Source organism: Alligator sinensis, unplaced genomic scaffold (assembly GCF_000455745.1).
Source record: "Alligator sinensis unplaced genomic scaffold, ASM45574v1 scaffold747_1, whole genome shotgun sequence".
Classification (NCBI taxonomy): domain Eukaryota; kingdom Metazoa; phylum Chordata; order Crocodylia; family Alligatoridae; genus Alligator; species Alligator sinensis.
The window spans coordinates 1,522,389-1,538,242 of NW_005842254.1; the positions used below are offsets into that span (position 1 = coordinate 1,522,389).

A 15,854-nucleotide genomic window follows, 5' to 3' on the forward strand; every position below is an offset into this window, starting at 1 on the left:
AGCCTATGGGGGCCAGAGGGGGAATTTGGAATGGCAGAGGAACAATCCAGGGGTGGAAGGGTTGATTTGATCTTTATCTAATTTACTTATAGTTGGTGTATATGAAAACTTTGTGTAAGCTTGTGTGTATTTGAAATTTAGCAGGGAAGGGGAGAATATAGCTTATGTCAATCTTTAGTTCAAATGTAAGTGACTGTATTTACATCACTCCTAGCAAGTGCAATTGAATCCATCAGGCTTGCAGCCCTTCCTTCCTTTCCCCTCTCCATATCTAACTTCATAGGCCAACAGCAACTTAGTGGTTGACTGTGGCATCCTGGCCTTGATTTGCTTGTGACAAAGTATTTAAAATATTTTTCTTAGCTTGTTTTTAGTGCTTAGTTTCCTTTGCTTGTTGGTTTGGTGACAAATAAGCACGTTATTGCTAATGAATATGTTTGACATTCCATCCAGGACCACAGCACCCTCCCCACCAAAAAAAGGAGCATAGAAGTCCTTGAATGTGACTGCTATTAATCAGTCCTAAACTTTCATATTTGTCCTAATTGAAAGTGTTTGTTCCATAAAATATTTTATGCATGCCACACCACTGTTGATCAACTTAAATTTGAAATTCTCATTTCTTTTATTATACAGCATGCCAAACTGGGAAATTAGACCAGAAAAACAAGTAAAGGGGTAAGGGGGGGGGGGGGGGGGGAGAGGGGGAAAAGAGCTGTTTATTTGTCTCATGCTGGGAACTTCCAGTCCCCAACTGGGCTCAGCAGAGTGTGTGTCATCATCAAAAGCATGTTGAGTGGGAACTGGGGATGGAGAGACGTCTGCATTTGACAGCTATGAAGAAGAAAGAAAAACAAATACTCTCAGTAGGGCAGAATCTTTTATGAAATACAAAGGATACATGCATGGCTATTATTTAACCTGGATTGTTTCTCCCAATGCATAAAGAAATCACCTTCTACAAAATAAGCTCCACCCTTCTATTCATACAAACGGGGAAGGTTCAGTTGCTCTGGTAGCACTGTACCACCTGCTTTTTCAGACCCCACAGAGGTCACTGTGGAGGTTTCACTTCTAAGCTGGGACACTTAATGATGTGTAGGTGGTATGGGCAGATACTCATCATGCATACAGACATTCAAACAGCCAGGGGAGGAATCAATCTAAATTACAGTTTTCTCTCAGTGACCTAGTTTAAATTGGGAATAAATAGTATACATGTTCACCTGGGGGGGGGGGGGCGGTAATCCAGGCAGCCTGCATTAACCAAGGCCTGCAGGCAGGAGGTGCTCTTCCCCAGGCTGCTGGAGGCTGCCAAACATAGCTGAACACCCAGACCAACTCTGATTGACTGCTGGGCATGGGCAACCATGCCCCCAAACCCCCTGCTGCCTCATCATGGACCCTCTCCCATGCTCTATCTAGAAGCTTCCAGAAGAGCCCCAAAGCAAGTGCCCTCCCTTGTTAATTGCACATGACTATGTCCCAGCCTGCCCGCATCCCACCATGGTGCCCCACTGCCCACACCCAAGCATGGAGACCCAAGCTATGGCATGTCCTGTTTGTCCCCCTGTATGACTCTCACTGAAGGCTGTGGGACATCATGCATGGCCATCTGGACATCATTCAGCAGCTGGTTGCCATTGGATGTAGCTTCCTGCCCCTGAGCCAGTAGTCAGCTGTCCCACACAGGGCCAGCTACCACACCCTGTACTCACCAAGCATCTTGGACTGGACCACTGACTTCCAAGTGACCAATGAGGATAAGGCCACCCAGGACACTATGCATACTGGCATCAAGCACTGGTTCTGTGCCCATGCCACTAACAGCAACTGGAAAGAGTAGATTCTCCTGGACATCTGGGATGACGAACAGTGGGTCCAGACCTTCTGCATGCACTGAGCCACCTTCATGGACATCATTGCCCACATCAGGACATCAGCATGTGGCTATCCCTCACTCCAAACAAGCAGGTGGTCATTGCCATTATGAAGCTGGCCACTTCCTACAGTATCCACTATGTTGCCAGCCAGTTTGGTGTGGGCAAGTCCAAGACTGGAGAAGACATTCAGGGATGAACATCCAAAATTTCCTTGCCAATTGCTTTATCCACCTCATCAACCCAAGGGATGTGATCACTGGCTTCCACTGCATGGGCATTCTTAACTGCATGGGAGCTGTGGATGACACCCACATCCCCACCATCTGCCTGCCCCAAGGTGCCCAGGTATTCATCAACCAGAAGGGCTACTTCTCCGTCATCCTGCAGGGCATTATTGACACCAGATCTGTTTCGCCCATATATTCACTGCTTGGTGAGCAGCATCCATGATGCCCACATTTTCTGCAATTCCCCTCATCCCCCAGAGGGTACTATAATCCTGGGGTTCCCAGTTTCATTATTGGTGCCATCCTATTCCCTCCCCTTATCATCAGGAACCCATCTTATCCCCTCCTGCCCTGGCTCATAAAGTCCTATATGAGCCAGCTGCACCACCAAAAGGAGCACTTCAACAACTGCTTAAGCAGGTGCCACATGACTGTGGAATGTGCCTTCAGCCACCTCAAGGCACTCTGGCATGCTCTCAGCTTGCGTCTCATGGTGGTGAAGGAGCACCTGTCATACCTCATCATTGTCATATGTGTCATCCATGACATCTGGGAGATCAGAGGGGGAGGTCTTTTGTGAAGCCTGGGCAAAGGAGGCACAGCATGCAGACTAGTCATGACATGCTGGAAATGTACAGCACAGGGAGGCTGGGGAAAGTAGAGCCTCTGGCTAATGCTGGGAGCACTGACCCTGCACACAAGCAGGAAATCTGTGTCTGCAAAGCCCTGGCCAACTACCTCCTGGCCCATGGGGACTGGGAGCACTCCCCAGATGAACATGGCCACAGAACTTTGAGTCCCTGAGTGCCTGTGCCCTAGCACTGGGCAATGAATCTCATGACCCAGTTCCTCTGACTCAGTGTCCTGACACCACCTACAACCCTGGCTGTATGGACACCATTCCCCTGCCAGCACTCCCCTAAGAGGCATGTGCTGGGATGTGGGGAAGAGTCACCCGCTAGATGTAGGCACTGCCCACCTGCTTCTCTTCCCTCTCTTCCCCCCAGGGGCTTTGCTTTTCCCTGGTGCCATGTGGAGCCTGGTACAGCTGTACCATCCCAGGCAGGAGAGTGTCCTTGCTCAGTGCCAGAGCCTTTACTAGGCATAGGGGAGGGGCTGGGCACAGGTGCTGTGGATGGTGCTGTGGTAGCAGCCACTGTGCTGGCAGTCAGGGCTGGGGAGCACTCTGCATGTGTGGGTGGGGGTTCAGGTGCTAGTGAAGGTCCAGCTGCAGGTGCACTTCAGCATCTAGATCCTGTGATTTTGTGGGGACCAGCACCAATGGGCCAGAGTCCTTGGGACCAGTGCCATCAGAAAACCTTGCACCCTATGGCCCCCAGGGACCTACTCCTGGGCACCCAGTTGTCTGGTGCCCCAGGGCTTTCCTGCGTACCCTCCTATGGTGGTCTCCCTGCTGCCGACTCCTGCTCTCCAGTAGTGGTATACATATGCAGGGTGGCAATGGCCCCGTCTATGATGAGGAAGTGAGGCAGCTCCTTATAGAAGACCATGCTGTGCCTCCTGCTCCTGGACATTTTATTAGTATTTTGCACATGCTTGTACTGGATCTTCATTTATTTTGTCTTGGTCCATCACTGCACACAATCTCAGTGGCAGCCCCGTACTTGCATCTGTTAGGCAATGTGCTTGAATGTGTCCCTGTTACAATGCCCTTTGCAGAACTGGCCCTAGGTCTCCTGCTCTCCCCAGATGGTGACAAGATCCCTCATCTCACTGTGCAACTAGGGTTGGGTACTGGAGGAGGATAGGTTAGGGTCTTCCATGGTGGTGTCTGTGGGGTCTTGGTATCCACAGATGGGTAAGGGTCCAGCTGTGGGGAGATGGATGGACGGTTGATTGGATGGATGGATGGAACAGTGGGCGCATGTAGATGCGGGTCTCAGTATGTGACTCTCCCTCTCACTCCAGCTAGGTCCATGCCCTGCTCCAGAGTGACTGGGGCTCCACTGGTCACACCATCCCTACAACCTCAAACTTTCCAGCAGATGCCCCATGAGGCTGGCAACACCCCATACCCCAGCCTGGAAGTTTCCAGTGACCTCTGCCTGCAGCACTGAGGTAGCTGGACACACCCCAGCTGCTTCTGAAGTTTCCAGGGGCATCTGCCTGCTTGCCCTAGCTTGGATGTTCAGTTTCCCCCATCCCCTGTACCTAGTACTCTGGAACTCTGCAGCTGTGGGCCCAAAAATTATTGTAGCACCCTAGGTACACATGGTCTGGGTACCTGCCAGCACTGGCCAAGCCACAAGTTCACCTCAGTGCAGGCCCAGTCCTGATGTTCTGCCCCCACCACCCTTTTCTACCAGAGGTGCACTGCTCACACCAGCTCCTGCTTGGGAGGGGGGGTGTCTATGCTAGGGTCCAGGATGCCTCCTGTAGCCTACCTCTGACCTCTAGGATGCGACATGCAAGTGCCAAGGCTGGGGGCTGTGGGGCTGTTCCAAAGCATGAGGCAAAGGTGTCCCTGGCTCTGTGTGTGCACGTGGTAGGGCTTGGGACTGTGGGGATGTGCCCAAGCATGGGGCATGGGTGTCCCTGGCTGTGTGTGTGGATGCTAGGGCTTGTGTCTGTGGGGCTGTGCCCAAGCACCAGAGTTCTCCTGGGCTCAGTGTTGCGATCTGTGTGTATGTCATGGGGTGCTTCATGATAGGGTGTTGAGGGTGCACAGGCATGGCCCAGGGACTTGGGTGGGAGAGACAGATGCCACACCCCATGGCTCACAGGTGGCAGGTCTGGGGAGAAGGGCTGTGCTTTCTCAGTACTAAGACAGCCTGGGGTGGGGCTGGCTTAGCACCTGGCTAGAGCAGCCAACCATGGGCTGAGTGCTAGTGCACTACCCTATGAGGGAAGGGGTGGTGGGCGCAAAGCAGGCCAGGATGCTGGTGAACATTGATTTAAACTTGAACTGATAGGGAAACAGTACTTAGGTTCAATACATTGGTTTAACATGAATTGATTTCAATTGAGTGTACCTCGCATGTGGTCTATGTGCGTCAAACTTCTGTACAGTTATGGATTTCGATTGATCTATATTCACTTAGACTGGTCTAAGTCTGATGTCTGTACGTGCCCTCTATTGATCTAGCTGGTTTCTGGGAAAGATACAAAACAACATCCCAATATACGGATATTCAAGCTGTAAAGCTATTGCCATGCTAAAGGTAGCTTTATGTGACCTCTTATGCAAATTTTGCCAAATTTATAAAGCTACTTGAGATGATTATCTACCTGTGATAGGAATCCCTGTCCCCACAACAGATATGATTGAATGCTGGAAATGACAAATTATCCCTGAAGTTTACAAAATATTTCTCCTTAAAAATATTTTTTTTGCCCATGGAATGAACCAGATTTCTCTCAGTGACAAGTATTTTTAAAAGCATGCCAGGGAAAGGATATCTCTCAGACCCACTGAAACATCTTCAGAGTCCTAGTCTTTTTTTTACATTTTTCAGAAGCAAAGTTTAAATGTTTCTAGCAAAATTCAGCTCAATACTGGCATCTTTGCCTACAATGCCACCTCTTACCTTGGTTATGAAATTGGTTTTCTTAAATTGAAAAAGAAATGAAGGGATTGGTGAGTTTATCGGTCTTCCTGTCCTCAAGAACACAAACCCAAGACTGAATGTTTTTTTCAAAGGTGAGGAAAATGCAGTCTCTGAGGCATATCACTGCTTAGAGATAATGTTGTTTATAGTTTGGGATTCCCTTTCTTCTTGATTTAAGTCTAACTCTGTTGATATCAATGGTTTGCTTCCCTTTTGTTGCTTTCTTTCAAAAGGTGTCCTTTACTGAAAAATAAGGTGGTGTGCCTGACTCCCCTTTATGTTGTATAAAGTCTGGGGGTTTTTTTTTTTGTTTTTTTTTAAGTTTTTGGGATTTAAAAAAAAATATTTCAGATTTTTCTACATCAAGGATTTCAGAGATATCAGTTTCAGATTTCCCCCTTTGTTGCAGGGGAAGTTTAGCTACGTGTGGAACATCACGGTGACATCAGACTGAGCTGCATCTGAGCTACAGCAGTGCCATTGCTGGGTAACTGCTGTTTAGCACTTAAAATCCTTGGGGCAATTTTCTACATATAAAAATGGTCTTCAGAATTTGGAACAGTAAACACAGCTGCTATAAGAGTTGGCTTGCTACATTTTCCCTGCTTAAGAATAAACTTCCCCTTGTCCCTTAAATGAGGAATGGGATATGCGCACTTCAGTTTGTGCTTTATTATGATGTCACCTAGTTAGTGGAAAAAGATGTCACAGCTCAGCTAATCTGTGACATCAGGATAGCTAATGATTCCTTAGCTTACCTGCAAGAATGTTGTGGGAGACCATATCAAAACCTTGCTAAAAATCAAGGTCAAGTCACCCACTGCTGTGAATAGACATAATTTACAACTGTTTTTGAAAAAGGAGGGAGAGTCTCCATTCAGAGCATGCATCAGCTTCTCCGATATTGCTTCTCTGGTAGTGGGATAAGAGCAAAACTGTTGTAATTTTAATCCTGTTTATTTCAGGGTTAAAAATTAACAGTTTCACTGATCTTAAATTGCTATAGGAACAGTAGCCCAGTTATAAATCAGACTGTCATGTATCAGGATTATTTAATACTAGTGTAACAATTACATCAGTCCACCACTTTGGAAAATGGATAGGTGAGTCAGAGAGAGGTGGGGTCCAAGATAGCAAACTGAATCTGTGGTAGAGCTATAAAACCCAGGTCACTAATTCCCAGATCATTGCCAGCCTCTGATCTATAAGCTGCATACATAAAAGCAAATGATGTAACACTGAAAAGGGACATGAATGCAATGTCACTACCCTACTGTCTGTTTCTGCTGGGTATTGAAAGCAGGCAGCCAAAACCCAAGCCAGGACTATGAGAAGTCTACAGTAGCATTTATAAAAAGAAATAAAATATCTCAGGAAATAAAACCTTCCTTGTTAAAGTCCATATGATATTGTAACCCTGAGGGCTTCCTGTTAGAATTACCCTTGGCAAATACATAGATCATTTAATTAATCCACTTCATTTTAAAGTTGCCTGCTCTCTTACTTTCTTTCAGTACCACATTTCATTTGTTTGTCCCACATGGCATCTTCAGAATGTGTTAGGTCATGATGTATCCACGATGTTTGCGAGTATAAGGAAGCACATGCATGAGGGGATATGGTCCCCCAAGAGAACTTGCCATGAGGCCTCCATTCCACCCCCATCCTGCAATCACACATGCAGCCTGACAGAGCCTGATGTCCAGAGGTATATCCAAGGTTACACCCATGTGGTACAGACTTGTCAGCTTTTCTTTTAATGAGATAAGGGCTTAGCTATGCTCTGGAGTCTGTGATTCAGATGCTCTCCTTACTGTTCAGTTAATGGGATCACAGCAACTCCATCTGTAATGTGAGGTTCTCTCCTAGGTAATCTGCCTTAAGGAGATGGATTGAGAAGCTTACACCTTTAAATATGATGCAGTGAAGGGGAATTATAATTATTGCATGTATTAGCACTAGGTGCAGGGCCCAAAATATATGGCACAGGAAATATGAACATAAGAGCAGAATATATAGAAACAACATCAGCAAAATTCATCAATAATGAGTGGTCCGTGCCATAAGGAAGTTTGTTACAGAAAAAAGAAACAGAGTTAACTCACCAAAATCTATTCTCAGGGGTCCCCTGATTCTGAGGCAAATAGGTATGTTTGGCCCATGTGAAAGGGACGTGAAGAACCATGTTCACCCTTTTTTGTCTCAGCTTTTCTCATTCAGACTTAATCCTTCTTTTATTCCTTTGGAGATCTATGGTAAGCATCACATGTACCTTTTCCTCACCAATTACAAGAGTCAGCCTGGTTCATTTAAAATCCTCAGGGTTGGTGAAAAAGGTCTTCACTCTAAACCTCATTCTGTGCCTAAGATTCATGCGGAGTATAGCTTTTATTTAGGTGCATAATTAGTTATACTTTAAGCTAACTGTGAGAGTTTAACAGTCTGCACAAAATTAGGCACTTCCTCCTCCAGTGAGCTCTGAGGTGGCGAGAGTTTTGCCCATGCATAGCTCAGTGATCACAGCATTGAAGATTGCACAGGAATATATTTTAAAAGATGGTCCTAAGTTCTATTCTTTGCCATCATAAATGATTCTGCTTGAAAATTATACTCATTATGGAAAGTGGACACCAGTTTCAGCTAATTACAATGTTTGTCTGGTCCAGTATGAGGATGCCTGAATGTCAAAGTTAAAGTACTTCTATATTAAACACTACAAAGAGCCAAAGTTGTAAAAAAAACAAACAAACAAACAAAAAAAAAATCCTCCTTATTTACAGTTTAAAAACTCAATACTGTCTTCCACAACACCACAAAGCACCCAAATAGAGATACTAAACTTTTTTTTCCCCTAACATTTGGATGATTTTGTCTGGAGCAATTAAATCCAAGTTCTACTATTTTAGTCCTAGACTCAAATGAATTTCAGTTTATTTCCAAGGAGGCCAGATTTTTAAGATGTCTTCAACCCAGTTTCCAAAACTGGAAGTGTAGATTTTTACTTTTACATGTATGGTTACTCTGTTTTGCATAGCTAATATCTATGGCTTCAGCACTGAAGCATCTAGGTTTGAAATTATAAACCAAATTTTGTATATAAAAGCAGTGTAGCTGGATATCTACATATGCTATTTAGACACAGATAAAGCGGGCACTGACAAAATGGAATTTTGTGGTGCTTCACTGTATATATTGAAAACTCTATCTGCCTACTGTGAAAGTTTGGTCAAGACAAAACAAAATTTTAAATTAGGAATATGCCTAAAAGCCCTCATTATAACTCTACTGTATAAGCACAGAGTAAAAAAAGACTGTCCGTGCTCCAGACCACTTCCCTTTTGGAAGATGAAATCATAATAAATAACAGGAATCAGAAATACATGCTCATTCACTGGAGTGACTTGTTTTCATTCTATCCCAAATACAACATTTCTTAACCTCCTGAGGTCCCTTTTAACTCTTACTTTCTATGATAACCTGATTTTACTTCAGAACTTTATAAACTACTGCAGTCAGAACCAGAAGAATCAGAAATGGTCCAAACTATTCTGTTGCAGTAGTTCTTCTAGTGTTTTAGGGAATCCAATGGAATACTACAGTATGACCCAGATTCTGCAAAGAATTATCCCTGTGCCTCACATACATAATCTGAAGCTTCACTGACATCAATGAGATTGCTTAGACTGCTGAAATATAAGCATGAATGAAAAGGGTTTTTTTCCATTATTGAATCTGTTTTTTAAAGGAAATATTAAGTACTTGTGAGAGATCCAAGTAAGGAAGGGATCATAACTGAGGTTCCCAGACACAGTCTCATAGGAAGCCTTTAAAACCTGCAGAAGATTGCACTCTGGAGTTAAAGAGCTTGATATGGAAGTAATTAAGAGGCAGACAATAAGCAAGATAGAGGAAATACTGGAATAATAGCTCTTAAGAAAACTAAATGAATGATCAAACCTCTCCTTCCCTTACCAGTCCTGACCTCCCTTAAAATTTTGCAGGCACGATGAAAGATCTACACACTTTCTTCTTCTAATGATTTCCTCAGTAATCAAGGAGCGGAAGTTGTTAAATGTAGTATGATCATTTGGGAGAGATTTTTCTCCACCATTTGGTTCTCGTGCCAAGTGTATAAAACTGTTTAACCAGAAGGCCTCCCTCCATGTTGTGGGTGGGGAGAGTTCATCTGACGTAGCAATCAGCAGATGATTGAGGCAATGTGACCACACAGAACAGCTGTCCAGGCAGGAATTTCACAAGTGATAGGTAAGCCATTTCAATCTAATCTGTAAATCAGATAGTAGTTATACTTATTGTTTATACAACAACTGCAAAATGGACAGGGGCGGGTTCAGAGGAGGAGTAGAAAGCGGAGAGATAGCAGAGAACCACACATGCCTTGGTACCATCGTTCCTCATTAAGGTTCGCTCACCTCATGGAAGAGAATAAACTTGTTATGCCACCAGTAGACCACCTCTGCTTCTAGGGGTGAAAGTTGGATTTCGGCCATCTTGGCTGAAGTGTAAAATGCTAATTAAATACAATAGAAGGTAGCGCAGGGTAGTCCCTTACAGGCAAACTGAGTCAAGAGAGGCATGAGCAGGCAAAAATATGCTTGGTCAGAAGTTAGGAAAGGATACCATTCCTTATAGTCCAAGTCATTCCTAGAATCTGAGAAAGTAACTTGTTGCCCATGAAAGTTCATACCTCTCGCTCATTGGTGTGGCCGCAGCTAGAGTATTGCATCCAGTTCTGGGCACCACACTTCAACAAGGGTGTGCTAAAGCTCTAGAGGGTCCAGAGAAGGGCCACCCGTATGATCAGGGACTTGCATGGCAAGCCATATGCGGAGAGGTAGAGGGATCTTGGACTCTTCAGCCTAAAGAAAAGAAGGCTGAGAGGGGACCCGATTGCGGCTTACTACTATATCAGAGGCTTATAAAAGAGGGCTGGGTGAACAACTATTCACCAGGGTACCTGGGGGAAAACTAGAAACAGCGGCCACAAACTCCTGGAAGATAGTTTCAGGCTGAACATTAGGAAAAACGTGCACAACTAGGGTGTCCAGACTATGGAACAAGCTCCCTGCAGAGGTGGTGCAATCATCTACCCTAGAGGTTTTCAAGAGAAGACTAGACGGTCAAATGGCTGGGGTCACCTGACCCCATGTGTCTTTCCTGCTCATGCAGGGGGCTGGACCTGATGATCTTTTGAGGTCCCTTCCAGCCCTATGATTCTCTCTAAACTGGTTAGTCTCTAAGGTGCCACCCTGTCCTACCTTCCACTCGACTTAAGACTAACATGGCTAACCATCTGTTTAAAAGTAGTACTTGTACTATATAAAGGAGATTGCTACCATTCTCTGCATCTCTGTGCTTCATCTGCATGCTTGTTATCCCTTTTACCAATTATATAAAGGGCACCTCATAAAAGTTAGTGAATGTATTTAAAAAACAAACAAACGCACACGAGTCAGGAAAATATTACAAATCCCAATTCTAGCAATGGAGACCGAGAAAGACCAAGTGATTTGCTCAAGGTCAGAAAATAAACCTCCATCAAAGAACAAAATTAAACCATAGTTTCTGGAGTCCTATATATGCGTCTCAACCACAAACTTATGCTCCCTACACATTTCAGGCACCCCAGTGTGGGCACCATTTTTATATTCGTTATGCATAGAATCTTGGCTCTGTCACAGACATGCCACAAATAAATGATATAGGGTAGTTTATAGGCATAAATTGTGATTCTGTAAAGTACCCTGCTGACTGTGAATAAGGAATAGCAATCATTTAGATTTACCAATCCCAATGCAAGAAACACCATTTTTTAAGCTTCTATATAAAGGTCAACTAAAGCAGCTTTAAAAGATATCACTAAAACCTTCAAGATGCACAACATCAATGAGCAATTGATTAGAAATTGACATGCTGCACTTGACTTGTGAGCCTTGGAAGACAGATAAAAATAGCATGAGAAATAATAGTGGTGTCAACAGGGTGGGTGAGCCTGAGAATTTTGCATATGCTCCTACATGGATTGAATTAAAGCTGAGTCAGAGTTTAACAATCCCAGAGCAAGCAAATCTCTTAAGAAAGTTTCACTGTAAGATCATCCACCTTAGAGAAACTGAATTAAAAATCAAACAGACAAATTTAAAATGAAGGCTAAAGAAAAAACAACAAAGAGAGGAATCTTGAAGCGCTTATTCAGTCTTGTTAGTGTGATGATGGGCATACTAGATTGTCTCCTAAAGGGCCTTACAAACATACAGCAAAAATCTAAGGGCCAGTATAAAGCAACTAGCTAAAAAGAAGCTCCCGATAATCTGATCTCAGTTCTGGGGTCTGAAAAGAAGAATACTGAGGACCTTCCAGAAAACATACAGCATCTGACAGCATCAGATCTTATACAGTAATCACTTAACCTACCACTTAAGCACAGCTGTCTCTGAGGACAAATGCAGCAGTTGTTTAACAGAGCATGGTACCATTACACAACAGTTCAGGACAGGAAGTGAAGCAGAATCCCATAGCCAACTGAAGCTGCAGGGGGAATTTAGGTAGGCAGAAAATAATTAACTGATTTGGAAACTGGCCAGATAAAGAAATAAAACAAACATCAGTAGTTCATCCCCGTAAGTGTGTTTAAAAATAAAGTCCTGAGGTTTAAAATAGAAAATACTTTTACCTGGAGCATTTTGAAGCCTGGTACGTGCATAAGTAACAAAACCCTTTTGATGTTTGCTGTAATTTTGTAGACATGCCAGCTCATCAGCTGTTATAAGGCACAAAGCTCCACTAAAATCGATGAACTAGCCCAATTTAAATCAGCTGAAGAAACAGGTGACCTTTATGTAAATAATACATTTCTCATGGAGACAAAGTGGAGTTGTTTAGGATTTTATCCAAGATATTTTTCTGTTCTCTACTTTGTAGGAATGTTCTGGCCAGAGTTTAATCCAATATCTAGCAAAACATACCAGTGTATTTTTAATCAGTAGTGCATTAATTAGCACTGCCCCAACACCAGTTGAAACCAGTGGGTGCCTCTCCACTGATGTCATTACTCTTTGAATCAAGCTCATTAGCATTATCAGGTTGATCTCATTTTTGTTACTGTAATCTTACAAAGTCAGGCAGGGCAAGTGTGTGAATTGGGTGTAGCCTACAGGGAGTTGCAAATAGCGGCCTGTGTCACAATATCTTTCCCAAGAAATGCAAAGATCCTTTTCTTAACAGAGTTCCTGCTACCTTAGCAATTTCTGCCTCAAGTCAGGCTTTTCCCACATACTCCTTATTTTATGTAATTCTTTTACAGCATATAAAGTACACAATGCAATCGGTGATCTTGGAAAAGAAATACTGACTGTCATCTCTTTTCTTTTCTTAAAATATAGACTTCTCTATATCACGGGCTTACTGGTGTTTTGGAATAAGTTATATTTTTCATCTTCATTCCCAATAGCAAGGCTTGCAGAAATGTGATAGAGGACTTCTGAGAACCTGTGACAGCAGGGCAGGTCCCTGGGGATATTTCAGAAGTCTACACAGATTGATACTGTTCAAAGAATAGACATTCTTACATCAGGGTTCCTCTAGTTTTTTTGCTAGACTTTCCTCCTTCTCTTAGATTTCTTTGAAGTTTTGTTCTTGTGCAACTGTTGAGCAAGAAAGATGAAAAGGCTGTTTTTAAAAAAAAGATCATTGCTCTTTGCCACTCCTATCTTGTTTTCTATCTGAAAATCTGGCCAAACCCAGGTATTATCTTTGGGTAGGAAGCATCTAAATTGACAATCTCCAATAGTTACTCAGAAAAATAAATATTTCAGTGCCCACGCACCCTAATAATTAGCTGTTTTAAAGGTGGCAAGTATTCACTTGTACCAAGAGACCCATCCTGATACTATATGTATATTCATGTACCTTAAGGTTAGACTTTATAAGACAAAACAAATAGAAACTTGTAAAAGGGGTCATATTTATTTTTTTTTCTTTCAGCTTCTGAAATCCAGTGTTTGGTGCTGGTATTTAATCAGCATTTTTTTTCTTACACCGAGATTTGCCCTATGGAATGATACTTTTCTGCTACCAAAGTTATAAACCATGGCAAATGTGGAAACTTTAAAATAAAATGATGTCAGGACAAGGGCTTACTAACAATTCCTGGTAAAAGAGTGGTGTGGACACAATTAACTGGTAATTCCATATTAGCTTCCCTGTGTTATAGAATGTTGCCTTAAGTCTAGTTTAATTAGAGGTATTGGATGAAAGTGGGAATGTTGCTGTGGCCAAGAGATGACCTCTGAAATATGCAGAAGTCTCACATTACCAGGACTAGTTTCCCTCAGTGGTGTATCCAAAATCCTGTGCCTATTATTGGGCCATTCTTGGGACAGCTTTAATGTATCCCCCTCCCCATTAGAATGAGAGGATATATTACTAGACACAATGGGTGCTAATAGTCTAAACTGCTTATTCTGGGAGAAAAATCTTTGATAGAACTGAGTAGTGAAACCTGATTTTTTTCATTTTATATAGGAAACTCCACGATGAACTAAATTTAAGGGCCCATTCTGACAACTTAAATCTGAAAGGTGAATTTTTGACTTATGCTTAGTATGAAGTACAGCACGAAGAGAAACACAAATAGACACATTTAGCTAATTTTGTAGTTACACATTTTAAAACCTTACTGATTTCTCTTATTATCTGGAATGGAACAATTTTGAGTAGCAAATCGTATAGTGAATGTTTGGAGGATTGAACCCTGTTTAATGGTAAGCCCATTGTCTCTCCATAATCTAACTAATAGGCATTACAATATATTTTTGGTAGCAATTTCTGCTGTTTTGTTCTTTCATGGTTTTCTGAAACAGCAAAGCAAGATGAAGAATATTTTAAATTTATACTGTATTAAATTATACTTGGATTAGTTATTAAATAAAGGTTATTATTAAATGTTAATGAATGATACTATCAATATTATATCTGTCATGAATGGAAAGCCTATATATAGCACATGGTTGAGTGCAAGCCATTAATTAATTTATAGATACCAGCTCCTCAGGAAGTGTTGCAAAATTTCATGCTTTCTCTGCTAGATCACATATTTAGATTTCTGATTTAGCTGAAGGATGCATAAAAGAGCATAGATTAAATGTAATTTAAAGTCTCTGCAAAAACTTCAGGTCTAGTGTTTCAGGTGGATGCATGTAACTTGAAAATTTAGCAATACAAGTCATATTTATTCAAACCATGCCCTCTCTGGGAACTTCCCATCACAAACTTGTAAGATATGAACTAGTCAATCTTTGTAGTTTACAAGCTACCAGCAGGCTGGTAAATCAGAAGGTAAGCACTGATGTTGCTTCTCAGTCTATTATAATTAATGTGTATTCAGTTTCACAGATACAGAAGTAATTTATGGTAAAATGTATACCTTGGGGCCAGATTCTTTTATATTCCAAAGAGAGAAAGGGTGTATGCATAATATAATGCCTTATATATAATAATGAGTATGTGCAGATGTTACAATTGGGTTGACCTAACTCTATTTAAGATTAGGTCCATCTAAGTGCAGATCTGTACCTTGAGGAGTTTAGCTTGGGCAAAAAATGGCTGGCCTGATCTAACTCAGTTCACCTAAGAAGGTGAACTAAGTTACAATGGAAATGGATTAGTGCAACCTACCAAACATCTGTACACATTCACAGCACAACCCCAGAGCTCAGAAAGGTCTAGCCACTCACCCCAGCCCTGAAGCTGCATTTTTCCTACCTCTCCTAACCTGACTTAGCTATTTTTGAGCTCCCTGACCTCTCCACCTTTGGATGGATAACCTCCCCACTCTGGATCCACCAAACCTCCCACTAGCCCTTCCCAATCCTCCCACCCCTCCCTGCACTTAGACTACATTTCTGGCATAGCTCCTAGCACCGGCAAACATCTGCACAAGTGGGACCCTTAAAGTAAGCTGTGTGGTCATAGATCAGGTCTCAGGCATATCTGCACATACCCAGTATGTATAATACCATAGATATAGTTATAGATAACACATGCCCTTCCTCTCTTCGCAAAGTACCTCATCCCAGTTTTGTTTCCACTGGAATTGGTCTTGGTTACTACTCAAAGTAAGTAAGGGTATGTAAATCTTGGTTTTTGTTATTCAG

At 42.7% G+C, this 15,854-nt stretch overlaps 2 long non-coding RNA genes across 3 annotated transcripts; one reads left to right on the plus strand and one right to left on the minus strand.

Moving 5' to 3' along the window:
- Positions 1-696: 696 nt before the first annotated feature.
- On the minus strand, positions 697-12,466 carry LOC102376799. Its single transcript, XR_324320.3, has 3 exons — positions 12,374-12,466; positions 5,104-5,223; positions 697-834 (listed from the first exon to the last, which is right to left on the minus strand). It is a non-coding gene; the product is annotated as an uncharacterized LOC102376799 (long non-coding RNA).
- On the plus strand, positions 6,090-14,462 carry LOC112550921. 2 transcript variants are annotated; one of them, XR_003095002.1, is made up of 3 exons: positions 6,090-6,166; positions 7,194-7,387; positions 14,224-14,462. It is a non-coding gene; the product is annotated as an uncharacterized LOC112550921 (long non-coding RNA). The 2 variants fall into 2 exon arrangements; XR_003095001.1 differs by lacking the exon at positions 14,224-14,462 and adding an exon at positions 13,684-13,864.
- The last annotated feature ends 1,392 nt before the right edge of the window (positions 14,463-15,854 follow it).